This window comes from Rhinolophus sinicus, chromosome 16, assembly GCF_057876585.1.
Source record: "Rhinolophus sinicus isolate RSI-liver-muscle chromosome 16, RSI-T2T, whole genome shotgun sequence".
Taxonomy (NCBI): Eukaryota; Metazoa; Chordata; class Mammalia; order Chiroptera; family Rhinolophidae; genus Rhinolophus; species Rhinolophus sinicus.
Genome location: NC_142516.1, coordinates 12,652,143 through 12,668,575, shown reverse-complemented (window position 1 = coordinate 12,668,575; position 16,433 = coordinate 12,652,143).

The following is a 16,433-nucleotide window of genomic DNA, read 5'->3' as shown; positions in this document are numbered from 1 at the left end:
AAAAATATCAGTTGTTGCCAGGTTTTGGGGTGGGATGAATAGGTAAAGCACAGAGAATTTTCAGGGCAGTGAAAACACTCTGTGTGATATTATACTGATGGATACATGTCATACATTTGTCCAAACCCATAGAACGTACACCACCAAGAGTGAACCATAAAGTGCACTATGGGCTTTGGGTGAATAGGAGGTTTCAATGTAGGTTCATTCATTGGAACAAATGTACCGCTGTGGCGGGTGTTGATCATGGCGGAGGCTGCGCGTGTGGGGGGGCAGAGGAGATATGGGAAATCTCGGGAGCTTCCACTCGAGTTTGCTGTGAACCTAAAACTGCTCTAAAAATAGAAATTCTTATAAAACATAGGTTATGTGACTATTTCCACTAGGATCCCAATTAGGTAAAAACAATAGATGTATAAAAGACCAAAAGAAAATACACCAAAACACGAAAAATCTTTGTCTCCAAATAACTGCATTATAAGTATTTAAAAATTATTTCTCCTTCATAGTTTTTTTTTTTTTGCATTTTCCAAATTTGTTCACAGTGAGCACATATGAGTATTATTTCGATAATCAGGAATAACCAACACTATAACTCATTGCATCTGGAGATAAGTCTGCCAACCCCATCCTTGATCCGCCTCCATGCTATCTTTTTTAAAATGATGAGGGGGAGAAAGTCCTAAGTCATAAATTCACATTAATTACAAAGCACCTTCTTCAAACAATGAGGCTAAATGCTGAAATCCTGCTTCAAAGTCCTGCTGGGGCTAAAAATAAGCTCCAAAAAGCATTTGCCGCAGTTCTTGGAGATCTACTGAAGGACGTCACTCATAGCGGGCACCAAGTCAAACCCTCACTCGTCATCAGTGTTGGCTGCAGAGCAAAGAATTTGAACCATTTGGGGGAGGAATGGAGCCAGAGCTTCACAAATAACTCTTTCCCTTAGGTTGCTGTAATTGTAATAAAGGGGATTCACTGACAGGTGCACAACAAACAGAGCTTCCCCAATCATTATCTCAGCTGAGCTTTGCAACCACTCTGAAGGGAAGGTTGCGGTAACAGTAACAATAATCGTAACTAACATTTACTGAACACTTATTATAGGCCAGGTAGCAATGCTGAACACTTCATGTACATTATCCCTTTTAATCTTATACTGTGAAGCAGAAGGAATGATTATCTCCATTTCATATGGTAGTATACTTTATCATGCAAATAAGTCCAATGACTTGCCCAAGGTCACTAAGCTAATAAATGAAAGAATTAGAATTCATAGCCATGTATTTAGTCCTCAAGTCCAGAGTAATTTCCACAACTGCTTACTGAACTTTCTCAACTTTATTTTTATTGCCACTGTTATTGGGAGAGCCAGTACTTTAGCAGTCAAGAGTGCTGGGTTCCATCCTGCTCTTTCTAGCTATATAACCTTGAACAAGTCGCTTTAGCTCTGTGTCTCAACTTCCTCCTCTGCATAATGAAGATCATAGTATCTATCTCCCAGGAATCAAGGTCAAACAAAACACTATACATACAGTGCTGAGCCAAAGCCTGCCCCATAGCAAATACTCTAAAGACATTGGGACGTATCTGATTTTCGTAAACCTTGTCTTCTCACATCGTGGATCAAGGCCAGGAGAGTATTATGTCCTTGGGGTTCAGGTCCCAGAACTTCTAGACTCTTAGAAGAGTCACACTCCCCAACCTGCGTCTGTGACCTCCCCTTCCCGAAGATCCTCCTTCACTGGAGTGGGTCATCGGAACGTGTACCTTGCTAGCATCTAGGGCTGAGAGAGTGACAGGAGTGGGCAGTTGACCCCTAGAGAGCCCCTGAGAAATCCCGGTCTCTAGGACTAAGATGCTCTTTCTTGAACTATTTTGAGGTAGCCCTGTCGATTTCATTTTGGCTTCTGAGGATCATAGGGAAAGCCGGTCGTAAAGCAGCAAATGTTTCCCTAGAAAAGCCACAGAAAGAGCAAATACCAGAGCTGGATCCAAACCTGTCCTTGTACAAACGATATACCAAGCCCTCGAGAGAGAAAGGGCCTTGACAAGGCCCCTCACCGCGCTTTAGCCACAGAGCCAGCGTCAGATCCAAACCCAAGTCATTCCTTCCAGAGCAGGTAGCTGAGGGTCCGGCAGGGACTTAGAGTGTGCTGGCTGAAAACCCAGGGCCTTCCTTCCCACCCACAGTCCTGCCCTTCTGACGTCTGGTCCAGGGCTCTCTTTACATCACCCGGCTCCCTCTCCAGGAACTTCCCACCTGAAATTACAGACACGGTGCCCTGCTGCTGGCCAAGGCAGTGACTTACATGGTGACAATTATGAGGGTCGGCTCTCAGGCAGCAGTCACAAACTCAGGAAAGGCAAAATCTTCCAAATTAGGCCATATTCGTGTACGGGAACTAGAAACAACATCTTTCCCAGTCCCTGAGGCCTAAATTAGAACAGCTCTGAAGAGGGTCCTGGGAGATCAAGCCTGCTCTCAGGCCTGTGGGTCTAATTTCCTTTCTCAAACAATCACTGCACTTTTCTTATGCTCCCTGGGTGTTTACTGGGTGTGTACAAAGCCTCAAGTGCAGCCTGAAATTTGGAATTGGATGTTATCCTTCGCCACATACTGGTATCCCGGCCATGTGGTCCCATGTTGGGGAATTAGTCTATGAATCAGCCAAGCCAGGTTCCCAGCCCAGAATCTATCTCCCTGCAAGGTGAAATGGTCCAGTGGGAGAAGCCCATGGTCTAGTGGTTCTGGCATGCTGCTTCCCGCCTGTGTGACCTCGGGCAACAAGCAACCTCCCCACACTTCAGTGCTGTCATCTGTAAAGTGAACACATATATTTGGCCTACTCATTGTCTTGCTAGGAGGGTTCATTCATTCATTCAGTAGAAATATATTAAGCGCTGATCTAGAAACACCCTAGTGAACAAGACCAAAAAAAAAAATTGTATCCTGCACTCATGGTGCTTGCAATATATTCAGTGAGATAATCAATTCACAAGTAAGCAGATGAACAAGCAAGATATTTATAGGTTATGATAAGTGCTACAGAGGAGATCAAAAAGGTGCTGTGACACAGAATAGCTAGGAGGTATTCCCTTAGGGTGGTCAGGGAAACCTCTTTGAGGATGTAACATTGAACTTGAACTCACAAGAAGGAGCTGGCTCTACAAAGATCAGAAAGAACAGTAAGCACAAGGCTATGAGGTGGGAACGGAACTGAAAGGAAACCAGAACAGGGAGGGAGTACACAATACGGTACATAGGTGCTAGGTATGCAGCGCTCCCGAGCCCTGTAAGTAGGCTGGATTCTCTCCTAAGAACAACGAGAAGTCAAGGGAGAGTTTGAAGGAGGGGGATGAAGTGGGTTATAGGATGGCAAGGGCAGGAGCCTGGGAACCAGTGAAAAGGCTGAGTTTTCAAGTGTGAGAAGATGGTGGCCCGGACTGGCCTAGAGGCAGATTTGGGATCTATTTTAGATGTGGACTTGTCAAGACTTACTGTTGGATTGGGTGGGAGGTGAGGGAAAGAAAGAAATCAAGAATGATTCCTAGATTAGGGCATTAATGTGATCACTCATTCATTCAACAAACATCAATTCAGCACATATATGTTGCAGATAAAGATGGGGAGGAACATCACAGCTTAGTCAGGGATCAGACCAGAAAATAGGCAAAGTTATACATTTAAATAAGTACAGTCAATGTTGAAGAACAACTAACTCTGCCGAGGAAAAAGGATCAAAGAAGTCTTCCCAGGGGATGAGAATGTGAGCAGAGTCTTGAAGGAGGAACAGGAATAAGGAGAAGGGCTTTCGGGTCATAGAACCGAGTGCTGAAATAACAATAATACTAGTCGTAGCGGGCGTTTGTGAAGCCCTGACAATGTGCTAGGTACTGTTATAAATACAAATCAACTCATTTAACCCTCACATGGGTACTTTGAGGTAGATACTATTATTATCCCCGCTTTATGGAGGAGGAAACTGAGGCACAGTTCACCTCTGTCATATAATTTGCCCAAGACCACGCCATCTCCTACCAGGCTTCAGTCTCATGCAGTTTGGCTCCAGAGCCCATGCTCTAACCACCACACTAAACTTCCTCTCTGTGGGAGAGCTGCATGCTAAGGGACTGACAAGTACAGAAAGTTTAGGGTGTAGGAAGGTATGAACAGATGGTGATGGAAGGTGAGATAAATGACATGAAAGGATTTTGTGAACTATAAAGTATTGCCCCCAAGCAGATTATCATCACTATTATTAAATAACCACCTTCCCCTCTGTGGCAAACAGAGGTTTCTCAGCAGCGTCTCTGGATTATGGCCTGGAGGACAGTGGCTGCTTGGGGGGCCTGCTCAAACAGAAGGCATCTCAGGAGAGGGAGGGCTGGAGAATCTGTGAGCTGAGAAGCAGCAGGTGTTGGGTTCCATCCTAGTCCTGCCCTAACTTATTACGTGGTTTTCGGTGAGTCATTTCTCCAGCTTGGTCTTCTCCATCTGGAAGATGGAAGGAGGGAGGAGTGGAGATTCTAAGGGTTTTTCCAGCCTTCCCATTTTGAACAATTGCTGCTGATTTTGGTGCTCTGCTTTTTGGCTGGATGACAAAGGAATGTCTGTGTGAGGCCGTTTACCAAAGCAAAATGCCACTTTGGGTGCGAGTGGCACCTTCCAGAAGCAGGACCCATGCTGGATGGGGAGCCATTTGTCTCCTGAGTCCACAGATCGCCAAGTCACACACATCTCCTCTCTCCTATCCCTGCCAGGACACTGGTCTCCAGGCCCCTTAAATCCAGCCCATTCCTGTCCTTTCCCGTCCTCCAGGGGGACTCTGGACACTCCAGGGGGACAGCATTCTGGACACTAGACTTCCGAGGATGCCGTCAGAACAGCAGCTGCCGTTCACATCCTCGGGGGCTTTGTTTTGAGTTTTCTGCAAACCCAAACCCGCAGGACTTTCTCACACGTGCTGCTCCATTCTGTGCCATTGGTTTTGGATCCACTGCGTCCATCTGGGATGTAGCATTGGATCTTTCTCCTCACGCCTTGGGACCTCTATAGTGAGAACATGGTTCTCTAGGCCTGCAAGAGAACCTTTTCCATCAAAGCAATGCAATCCAAACCCGTCTGGCTGACACAGAGCTTTACAAGCTGGAAAGCCCTTTCATACATTATTAATTCACATATTATTCCTGCTGCACCTCATAAAATTTCTGAACTACTTTGGACAGGGATAGGGTTGTCATACAAAATTCGAGATGCCAGTTAAATTTGAGTTTCAGATAAACGAAAACATTGTAAGCGTAAGTATGTCCCAAATATTGCATGGGACATACTTATACTAAAATGTTATTCATTGCATCTCTGAAATTAAAATTTAACTAAGTATCCTGTACTTTTATTTGCCACATCTAACAACCGTAGACAAGGAACATTAACCCAATTTTGCAGAACTAGGGCTCAGAAGGGTGAATAGATTTATCCCAATTTCCCGAGAGCAGGGAGTTTCTTTTCTTTTTTTCTTTTTTTAATATTTATTTATTTATTTAAACATGAGAAGTATATTCCCTTAAAGGCACTGTATCGTCCCTTCAGTGGTAACCTAAAAGATTTATGTTTCGTGAAAAGCCTAGTTCTCTGAGAATCTATACCCTACATTTGCATAAGTATACATATTTTACAGAGCATTAAAAAGTTACCGATTCATTTTTAATTCCCAATTCCCAACCTGGAGTTAGCTCAGAGAAGATGCTTGGGACATGTTTATTCAATGATTGGGCTTTCTGAGCCTCTCATTCCTATGGGGATCCTACAGGGAGAAAGAAAACGCTGGCTCAGGACAGAGAACGGCCCCGGGAACTCAGTGTCAGGCTCCCCTGTTCTTCCTATGCGTTTGTGCCTCAGATTAATTCACACAAGTTTCAGAAAGGCAGTGTGAAACCGTAGAACATCATGAAATTATCACAGGGCATCATGAAAAGGCATCTTTTTACTGCTCTTCCTTCCTGCTCCAGGTTCAGGACCGTAGGGAGGCCCCATCCAGGGAGGTCTTGGCAAAGATGCTGTCCAAGGAGTCCCTTGCACAGTCAGAGACAGGGACCCAAAGTCCCTCTCCTGCCCTCTGGATGAGCAGACCTGTCTGGGTGCTGGTGGGACAGGCTCCAGGTCACTCTCCGTGGAGACTCGATTCAGCCCAGCTCTCTCATGATGGACATCGCAGGCTCTGTCCACTGACAGCGCACATACTGATGTCATCTGCCCAGCCAGAGCTGTGAATAAACACAGACACTCTAGAAGACTTGAGCTGCTACTGCTGAAGGTCAGGAGTCTTGGCTCCTCTCCAGGCTGTCAACCAAGAAAGACGACTTGCTGAAGAACTGGAGTCTGGGCACGAACACTCGATTGTCCACACATCTGAGGTTCGCCGGTAGAATCCTAGCATGTTAGGGTTACAAGAGAGCACCTTAAAAAGCATCTAATCCAAACATTCTTGTTTTTCCAGGAAAAGAAAAACACAAGGCTCAGAGAAGGAAAGGACGCAGTGAAGCTCACAGAGTCACTGGGCAGCAGAAGCAGGCTGGAGTCCCTATTTCTTCGAGGTGCTGCATTCCTGATTCAGACCATCAGCTTTCAGTTAAAGCAGACAGCGGGTGGGGCAGATGTGGTCACCAACTGCCATGCTGGTGCTGTGGGTCACTGAGCCTTCACTCTGGCACACCATTAGCATCTTAACCAGGCTGTGCCCTTCTACTCCCTGGACGCCTTGCAGTCCACAGGCTGCGGATTAGAAATAAACAGCTCTCAGCCAAGCCCCTGAAATGGGAGACGAAATGACCCACAGAGATGATCTGATCTATTCCCCAGCATCCGGGCTGAGAAGTAGTCCCAACAGCCAGTGAGCTCAGTGAGCCTGCAGGTTGGTGGGCAGGCCCCCTGGAGGCAGAGGGTGGGGAACGGGCCGTGGGGAAATGGACTCGGCGTGAAGCTAGCAGCATCACCCTCGTCTCCTGTCAGCTCTGTTCAGAAAGTTCTTTTCATAGCAAATGAGTGTGTCTCTGTGAGCTTCTGCCCACTGGGGCCAGTCTGTTCCTTCTGCAGACGTGGGTAGGAGGTGGCCCAAGTCATGCTACAGGTGAAACCGAGCGGGAACTCCGATCTGCATGCAGCCCAACCGGAGCTCTCTCTACTAATAAGCCGGTATGCACATCCCACTGAGGAGAAAAAGTGTGAAAAACGAATGAAGACAAGTGAGGGCGGCTCTGCCTGGGATTCTTGGATGGATCCCCTATGTGAGCTTCGTCAGCTCTGAGCAAAGAACAACAGCCTTTGTCGCAGCCCTCCTGGAGCTTACGTTCTGGTTAGGGCGTCAGACAATATCTGGGTAAGTAAAGAGGATAATTGTAGGAAACGGCAGTGCTAAGAAGAAAACACAGGCTGATAACAGGATAGAAAATGACTCAGGCAGAACGACCACTCGGGAGAAGGTGCCTGAGTGAACCAGGAGGCAGCAATGGGAAGATCCAAGGAGACGGAGCAGCACGTGCCAAGACTCTTGGACAGGAACAGGCTTAGTGTGTCTGACTGAGGAAGAGAAAATCCAGAATGGATCGAAGACAGTGAATGAGGGGAAGAGGGGAAGGAGATTAAAATGTGCGAGGAGGCTGTGGTCTGAGCCGCAGCCCACCACCCTGGGCTTGGCTAAAGATTAAATCATGGTGACAAGTCCACCGCCAGAGTAGCAGAGCCACAACACAGCAGGAGTCACAGCATCATTAGGTGATGTGTGCTGTGCAGGCCAAGGGCTCACACACAGTGTGGCTGTGGTGGGGTCACTGGGCCACTCACTGGGACCTGTGGTGGAGTTCTCAAAGCCATCAGGAAACTTTCATCCTGGTTTCTGTCCGAGCCAAACAGCCTCAAGGCTAGTCCAGAGCTTCCGTAGGCACTCTGCACTCCTGGGGGAGCCCCACAGGTCACAGCCAACTAGAGAAGGTAGCCTGGGTATTAAGAGCTTTTGTGAAAGCCTAGGCTGAGCGGCAGCTCCTTCGTGGGGCACCTTCCCTGCTGTCAGTCTTCACGGGGGCGCTTCACCTCCTTCCTCAATCAGGCCTGTTCTGGAAGTCCGCTATGATAAAACAGGTCATCCTGGGATCTAAATGGCACTGTGCCCTCTCCCAGGTGTCCTGTATTGTATTGAGTCAAAGTCCCAAACTGAAGGAATGCATCTAGAATTGCGTCATTTCAGTCACCTGCCAATCGGGTGAGGGTGGCAGGAAGCGCCCGGTGAGTCAGCAGGTTGATGCCTGGAGCCAGGTCTTCTAACTCGAGAGTCGGTGCTCGCTCCACCGGGCTACCTTGCCTTGTTCAGGTAAAACACAGACCCCCACCTACCATAGGCCTTGACCCTTGGGAATTCATGGGAGGCTCTAGAGTGCCCAGCTCCATAGTAACTGCCAAAGCACCCGCCATTCTTGCAGAGGTGGTTGAGGCAGGGGTGGTGTACTCTGAATCAGCTGACAGTCAGAGGAATATCAGTTGAGCGTGTTCTCATGGAAAAGTCCAGCTCCTTCCAGAAAATTCTGCCTGGCTCAGCAAATTGTGCTGTCATCTCATTGGCACTGCTTCTGTATTTCTTTCCCATTACAGACCAGGAGAGAACACATGGGCAATCTCTGCGACTTGGTTTTATCTCTCTTGAGGATGATCTCACCTTAAACAAGGCCAAGAAAACCTGTTCTTACCCCTTCGTCCCTCAGTCTGCTTCTAGAAGTTTGTCCTAAGGAAGGACTTCTAAAGATTGTTTTAAAAGCCTGCTTTCATAAAGGTGCATAGCATTATAGAGAATTGCAAAAAATTGTAACTACCCAGGTGCTAAATGACAGGTGGAGGGACAAACCCTGGCCCATGCACTTGAAGGAATACTACGACAAGCTTAAAAAAGACAAATATAAATCCGGTCAAGGTATGGAAAAGTACATATGACAGAATGTCCAGTGAAAACATTAGAAACCAAAACTGCACACGTCTATCATTTTCTTCCCCTGAGGCCTATAGATGAAAACTGAAAGAGCTAAGAAAGATTTAAATAAAATTTAAATAAAGCCCACCTCCTTTTTTGTGGGCATGTGTGTGTTTAGACAATACAAATAAAATAATCCTTGTGGAAATGCTTTCTAACATTTAAATATTGTTCAATATAAAATTCACTTTCTTCAAACAATAGCACACAATTTTAATAACTGCTAATTGCACAATTCTGTGTTAGGTGGTGCCAAAAGAGAAATGATTGTTCGCTACCTGAGATTCAGAAGAGTTGGAGATTGAGTCTTGACCAGGCCTCTCCCTTCTCAAGGTTACCCCAGGAGTTGGGGTCCAGAGGAGGAACAGCACATCCTCACCCACAAAGGATGGGAGAGCACGTTGTCAGACAGCAGTTGCTCTGGACTAGGGGAAACCATGCATCTGGCCTCGGTGGGCTGTACTTCTAGAACACCGCTCTGCTCCCCAACTCATAACATTAAACGTGTCAGTCAGGATTCTTAGCCACCAACAACAAAAATCCATTACGGACAGTTTAATAATTATTACTGTTAACCATCATTAGTGTCACTATTGCATGCAGGCACTGTGCTAGGCTTAGTGGTAAGGGTTTCATAAGCCTTATAGCTTTTTATACATAACTCTGAAAAGGAGGAAATTACTCCCTGTTACAAGAAAAAAGAAGAAGAAGAAGCAACTGAGGTTTAGAAAAACGGAGAAACTTTCCCCAAGAAAATAGCTTTAGAAGGTGGCAAAGATGGTTTTCAAATTAGAGCTGAAAGCCAAGCGAGACCTCTCAACCCCCACGTCTGCTGTCTGCACCACACAAGCCCTTGCTGGGCTTCGGCAAGAAACCAACAGGCTGGTGACGGGGCCCCATCTTCCATGGACCTCTGCAGGCCTTCATATTTCAGGGCAACTTCCAGAGAGCTGGCTCGAGTTGGTTGTTGACATTCAAAAGAGCAGAAGCTGGCCTTCCCAGCAGCTCACATGAACAGGCAAGAAGCAGAAATGCTCTCACGGCTTCAGGAAACATCTGCAAGTCCTCAAGGAGGTGCGACCTGCCCCTTTATCGCCTTTCTAGGAGAGATAGTGGGCCTGTCCCATCAACAGCAAGAGGATAAACATACTGCTTTTACTTTCTAGGCTGGGTCCCTGCAAATGGAACAATGTACTCCTGTTAGAAAAAAACAGGCCCTTTTAGGATCAAGCACTTGTGCGCAGAGCCAGTGAGTCACACAGTCCTGAAATCAGAGCCACCACCTGCCTGCTCAGAGGTGATGAGGACACGGAGCGGCATTGGCAATTCAAGGGGATTGGTGCAGGAGATGGGATGTGGGGCAAGAGGAAAAGGATGAACTTTGGGGTCAGCAAGATCAGTTTCTTCACATCCTGGCTGTGTGACTTTGGGCAAATTTCCTAACCTCACTAGGTTGTTTCTTCATCTGCAAAAAGTGTAAATGATTATACTTTTATTACATAATTCCTATGAGAATTAAAAAGAGTAAGTACGTCGACACTCACCCTAGCACATAGTGGGTGCTCACTGAATGATAACTACTGGTATTAATATTACTAGCATTATTAGAAAGACGCTGGGAGGGGCACCTATAAATGGTGCTGTTAAGGAGAAAACAAGAGAAGGGACATAGGAGCTGGGTTTTGACAGGTAAGTAGGAGTTTGTTGAGCGGCTGGTGGGCAGGAAGTTTTCTAGTTAGAAACAGCAGCAAGGCCAGCTTTGTGGAGCATGGAATGTTCAAACAGCATGAGTGGACCGGTTAGGAACTGTCGAAATGTTTCCGTCAAACGATAAGGGAATAACTAGTCCTTAGATGACTCCCTGAAATCCCCTCTCTAGTGTCCTCAAATAAAGGACCACAAAGGACCTCCCAGTGTAAATCATCAACCAGCATTCTTGTAAGCTATGTTCGCTGAAGTGAAGCAGCCTCCATGCCCCATAGGCGGCCCGGCCACAGGGAACAAACCAGGCTGAGGACGAGCCTGCACACGCCCAGGCCTCTGATTCACCTTCTCTGGAGTTACACAGACTTGGGTTTGACTCCCGGTGACACCATTTTCCTGGCTGTATAACCTTGGCAAGTCACTGGTCTCTTACCTCGCAGTGTTGTACCTGAAACAATGGGAAGGACACTACATGTCTGTTGTCGCATCATTGTACATGATCTCAGAGCCAGGCCCACGGCAGGTGCTCTCTGCTGTCCAGAGAAAGGGGCAGAGTGAGGGCAGGACCGGTGGATTCCTGGGGAAGCCTCACAATCGCAACCATTGTAAAAAAGGCTCACAATCTCAACCATTGGAAAAAAGACTTTCCCCAAATGGTGTATTTTAGAGATTGCTCTGCACTTTGCTTCTTTCAACGAATGACAAATCATTTCAATACAGATTCCTCATTCTTGTTTTTATTCACATGCCATAAAGTTCACTCTCTTAAAGTGTACAGTTTGGTGGTTTTCGTATATTCACAAGGCTGTGCACCCATCACTACTCTAATTCCAGAACAATTTCATCAGCCCCAAAAGAAACCTCGTACCCATTAGCACTCATTCCCTATACCCTCCTACCGAGCCCCAGTACTACTTGTTTTCTGTCTCTATGGGTTTGCCTATTCTAGACATTTCATATAAATGGAATCATGTTATAGGAGGCCTTCTGTATCTGACTTCTTTCACTTACCATAATGTTTTCAAGGTTCATCCATGTTGTAGCATGGATAAAAACGTCATTCCTTTTTATGGTTGAATGATATTCGACTGTATGGATGTTATGCCACATTTTGTTTATCTAGTCATTAGTTGGTGGACATTTGGATTGTTCCTACTTTGGGACAATTATGAATAATCCTCATTCTTTTCAATGGTTGCACTGTATTCCACTGATTGGATGGAGCTTAGTTTATTTAAGCCCTTTCTACTGAAAGATGGTTCTGGTCTCTCCTGTTTTTTCGCTAACGCAGAATGTTAACTCAAAAAATGTTGTCACAACATCCTTCTAGTTTTCCATAAGAGGTAGTCAAAACTTACCCCATTTCCTGGGGAAATTATCCAACCTAAGCAAAAAGTTATATTGACAAATATGAATTGCAGCAATTTTTACAATAGCACAAAATTGGAACTACTTAAAGAGTCCCCAATAAGGAGCTATTTAGATCATTTATATTATCTGATGAAATAATATACAGTCAGTGAAAATGATAATTATGAAGGCAATATAGCAACAAGTAAATTGCTAATGATGATCTTAAAGGAAAACAATAATACAGGCCAGCCCGGTAGCTCAGGCGGTCAGAGTTCCATGCTCCTAACTCCGAAGGCTGCTGGTTCGATTCCCACATGGGCCAGTGGGCTCTCAACCACAAGGTTGCCAGTTCAATTCCTCGAGTCCCGCAAGGGATGGTGGGGAGCGCCCCCTGAAACTAAGATTGAACATGGCACCTTGAGCTGAGCTGCCGCTGAGCTCCCAGATGGCTCAGTTGGTTGGAGCGCATCCTCTCAACCACAAGGTTGCCGGTTCAACTCCCACAAGGGATAGTGGCTGCACCCCCTGCCACTAGCAATGGCAACTGGACCTGGAGCTGAGCTGTGCCCTCCACAACTAAGACTGAAAGGACAACAACTTGAAGCTGAACATCACCCTCCACAACTAAGATTGAAAAGACAACAACTTGACTTGGAAAAAAGTCCTGGAAGTACACACTGTTCCCCAATAAAGTCCTGTACCCCTTCCCCAATAAAATAATAATAATAATAATAATAATAATGATACAACACATTGCAAAATGACATAACTCGTCCACGCTGGTTCACACACTTGTAAGTGGAGCCAGAAAGAACCCCCATGCCCTCCGGCCTCGATTGGCCCATCTAAGCCACATCACCATGATCAACAGAAGTTGGGTGTCCTCTCTAAGGAGGGGCTGGGCACTCCTGCCAGCCTGCACTACTGAGCGTGCCATGAGAGGACCCACTCAGAGGAGGAAGTAGGGCTCTCCTCCCAAGTGACAAGCAGCTGTCACATTGCAACTCCTTAGAGGGTGGGTCACAGAGGGCTGTGTAACTGTGATGAGAATCACGGACCAAGGCCATCTGGGGGCCATGGAGCCAGTTGTTCATGAAGGTAATGGGTGACCTGTTGGGATGGGTACCCTCTGAACTTCCTGCGTGCCGTGCGGGGGTCTCTTGCCAGCATTTAGCATCTGGGACAAAGGGGGACTTCTTAGGGTGCTGCCTGATTCTGTACTTCCCAGAGCAGTGACTGCAAATACATTCAACTGCATCAATTGTGAATGCATTCAATTGAACCGATCGTGTGAAACTCTTTTTTTAATGTATGCTTTCTATTGTTATACAACCATTAAGAATGCACAATGTAGCAAAACCAATGATGAACATGCAACCTTTGAAATATTAATGGGAAAATGTAGCCCCAATGGAGGATATTAGTTGTATACCTGTAGTTGTGATTCTTGTGTTGGGTTCTAGCAATACACTTAGATTATACTGATTCTTTATCATAACTGTAAGTTATAATGTATAATATATATTTATTACATGCATTATATGTATATTATATATATAACGTATAATATATAGTACAATAAATACAACGTAAGCTATGTTATAATAAATAACAACTTAGATTATATGTATTATTTCTAAATATCCTAAACTTAAAATATGATAAATACATAATTTTTGTTAAATCAAAGTTTATATGCAGAAATATAAAAAGACCAATATTTTACGGTATTCTGTAAAGTGCATAGTGGCTTCCAAGTGCCCTGCTACCAAGGTCTAATCAGCTCCATGAATTGTGAAATGGTCTCTAAAATGTCCCCAATGTCAGGGAGAAGTTGGATGTGTTAAGGTCACAGCTAAGCTGCTGTAACAAAGAGACTCAAAATATAGTGGCCCAAACATCATCATTGATAAATTTCTCTCTTAAAAAGCACAACATGGAGTGGCCGGTTAGCTCAGGTGGTTGGAGCGTGGTGCTGATAACACCAAGGTTGCCGGTTCGATCCCCGCGTGGGCCACTGTGAACTGTGTGCCTTCCTTAAAAAAAAAGAGAGAGATTTTAAAAGAGCACCACAGCCAGCCTAGGTTTGTGAGGTGACTCTGCTCTGAACAGGAACCAGTTTCCCTGTGGCTCTGTCATCCCCTAGGGTGTCAGCACTTGCTTAATTAAAGCTGGGCCGCTACTCCTGGGAAAGAGAAAAGAGCCAACATTTAACATAAAGAGCTTGAGTTAGAGATGACCCAGAAAGTGTCCACATCATTTCCTTTTATATCCTATTAGTCCAACCTTTACCGCCTGGCCACATCCGGCTGCAAGGGAGGCTAGGAAACGTAGTCTCTACTCTGCCCAGGAAGAGGGAGAAGAGGGGATTGGGGGAACAAGTAGTCATCTGCTACGAAAGCTGTTTTTTAATTTTAAAAAATGTATAACAATTGAATTATATCACAATCCCATCACACAACTACTGACGTTTCTCTATGGTCCCTCCCACACTTGATATGTACATGTATTTTTTTTTTTTTTTTTTACAGGACTTTATTGGGGAACAGTGTGCACTTTCAGGACCCTTCTCCAAGTCAAGTTGTTGTCCTCTCAATCCTAGCCGTGGAGGGTTCTGTTCAGCTTCAAGTTGTTGTTCTTTCAGTCTTAGTTGTGGAGGGCGCAGCTCAGCTCCAGGTCCAGTTGCCGTTGCTAGTTGCAGGGGGCACAGCCCACCATCCCTTGCGGGATTCGAACCGGCAACCTTGTGGTTGAGAGGACACGCTCCAACCAACTGAGCCATCCGGGATCTCAGCGGCAGCTCAGCTCAAGGTGCCGTGTTCAATTTTAGTTGCAGGGGGCACTGCCCACCATCCCTTGCAGGAGTCGAGGAATTGAACTGGCAACCTTGTGGTTGAGAGCCCGCGCTCCAACCAACAACTGAGCCATCCGGGAGGCAGCTCAGCTCAAGGTGCCGTGTTCAATCTTAGTTGCAGGGGGCAGAGCCCACCATCCCTTGTGGGACTCGAGGAATTGAACTGGCAACCTTGTGGTTGGGAGCCCACTGGCCCATGTGGGAATCGAACCGGCAGCCTTCGGAGTTAGGAGCACGGAGCTCTAACCACCTGAGCCACCGGGCCGGCCCCTGTACATGTATTTTTACAAAATTGTAAAAATACGTGTCTGTGCAATTTACATTCTACCAGAATAAAACAATGTGATGAGAATAACACTGGATTAAAACAAGGATGCACAACTTTTCATCGGTGACATTGGCAAAGATTTTTTAAACCACAGTAGTTAACAGGAGATAATGAGGAAATAAATGGCCACTTTCAAATGTTACTAAGGAAGGTGTAAATTTGGGCAAATTTTCTGGAGGGCAATTTGGTGACAGATCTCAAAAGCTTTACAAATTTAACCCAAGGGAGAAATTCAGAGATCTGGGTACAGGTTTGTATAAAAGGCTCGCCATCAAAGCCTTATTTGTAATGCTAAAAAATGGAACCAACCTAAATATCCAACACCAGGGAATTATTTAAATGAATTATAATCCATTCATCCACACGACAGACCACTACACAGCCATGCGAATCATGCTTTTGAAGAACATTAATAATATTAAAATTCTGATAATATATTAAGTGAGAAAAGCACATTGTAAAACAGGATATACATTCTGATTCCAAATTTTTGCTTAAAATTATCCAGAGATATGAAAAGGACTTGAATATTCACCAAAATATTAACAGTGGTTCTTCTACATGAATGGTATTAGCAGTGATTTTTACTTCCTTATTTATTCTTTTCAGTGTTTTTCAAAGTTTTGCAATGAACAAATGTGACTTTTATAACAAAGCGTTATTTAAAACATTGAATTAGAGTCACAGAATCCTAACACATTAGAACAGGATTGGTCTTGGGCAACAACCCCTTCATACTCCAAATGGGGAAAGTGAGGTTCAGAGAGGGTGAGTGAGTTGCCTAAAGTAACACTGCTAGTCAAAACTGGGATTTGAATCACGGGCTTCTGTCTTCAAAGCTGGTATTCTTTTCACAATGCCACATTAGAAAGAAGGTTTCCAAAAAGAACTTGACCTGGGGCAGCCGGATGGCTCAGTTGGTTAGAGCACAAGCTCTCAACAACAAGGTTGCCGGTTCAATTCCCCGCACAGGATGGTGGGCTGCGCTCCCTGTAACTAAGATTGAAAACGGTGACTGGACTTGGAGCTGAGCTACACCCTCCACAACTAGATTGAAGGACGGGCTCCCCAATATTCCCCAATAGAAAAAACATAAATAAATAAATAACTTGACCTGACAAACTTAGTGTTGAGGTGTACACAAAACAAAATGTGCCTGGAAGTCTTTAGAGGACTT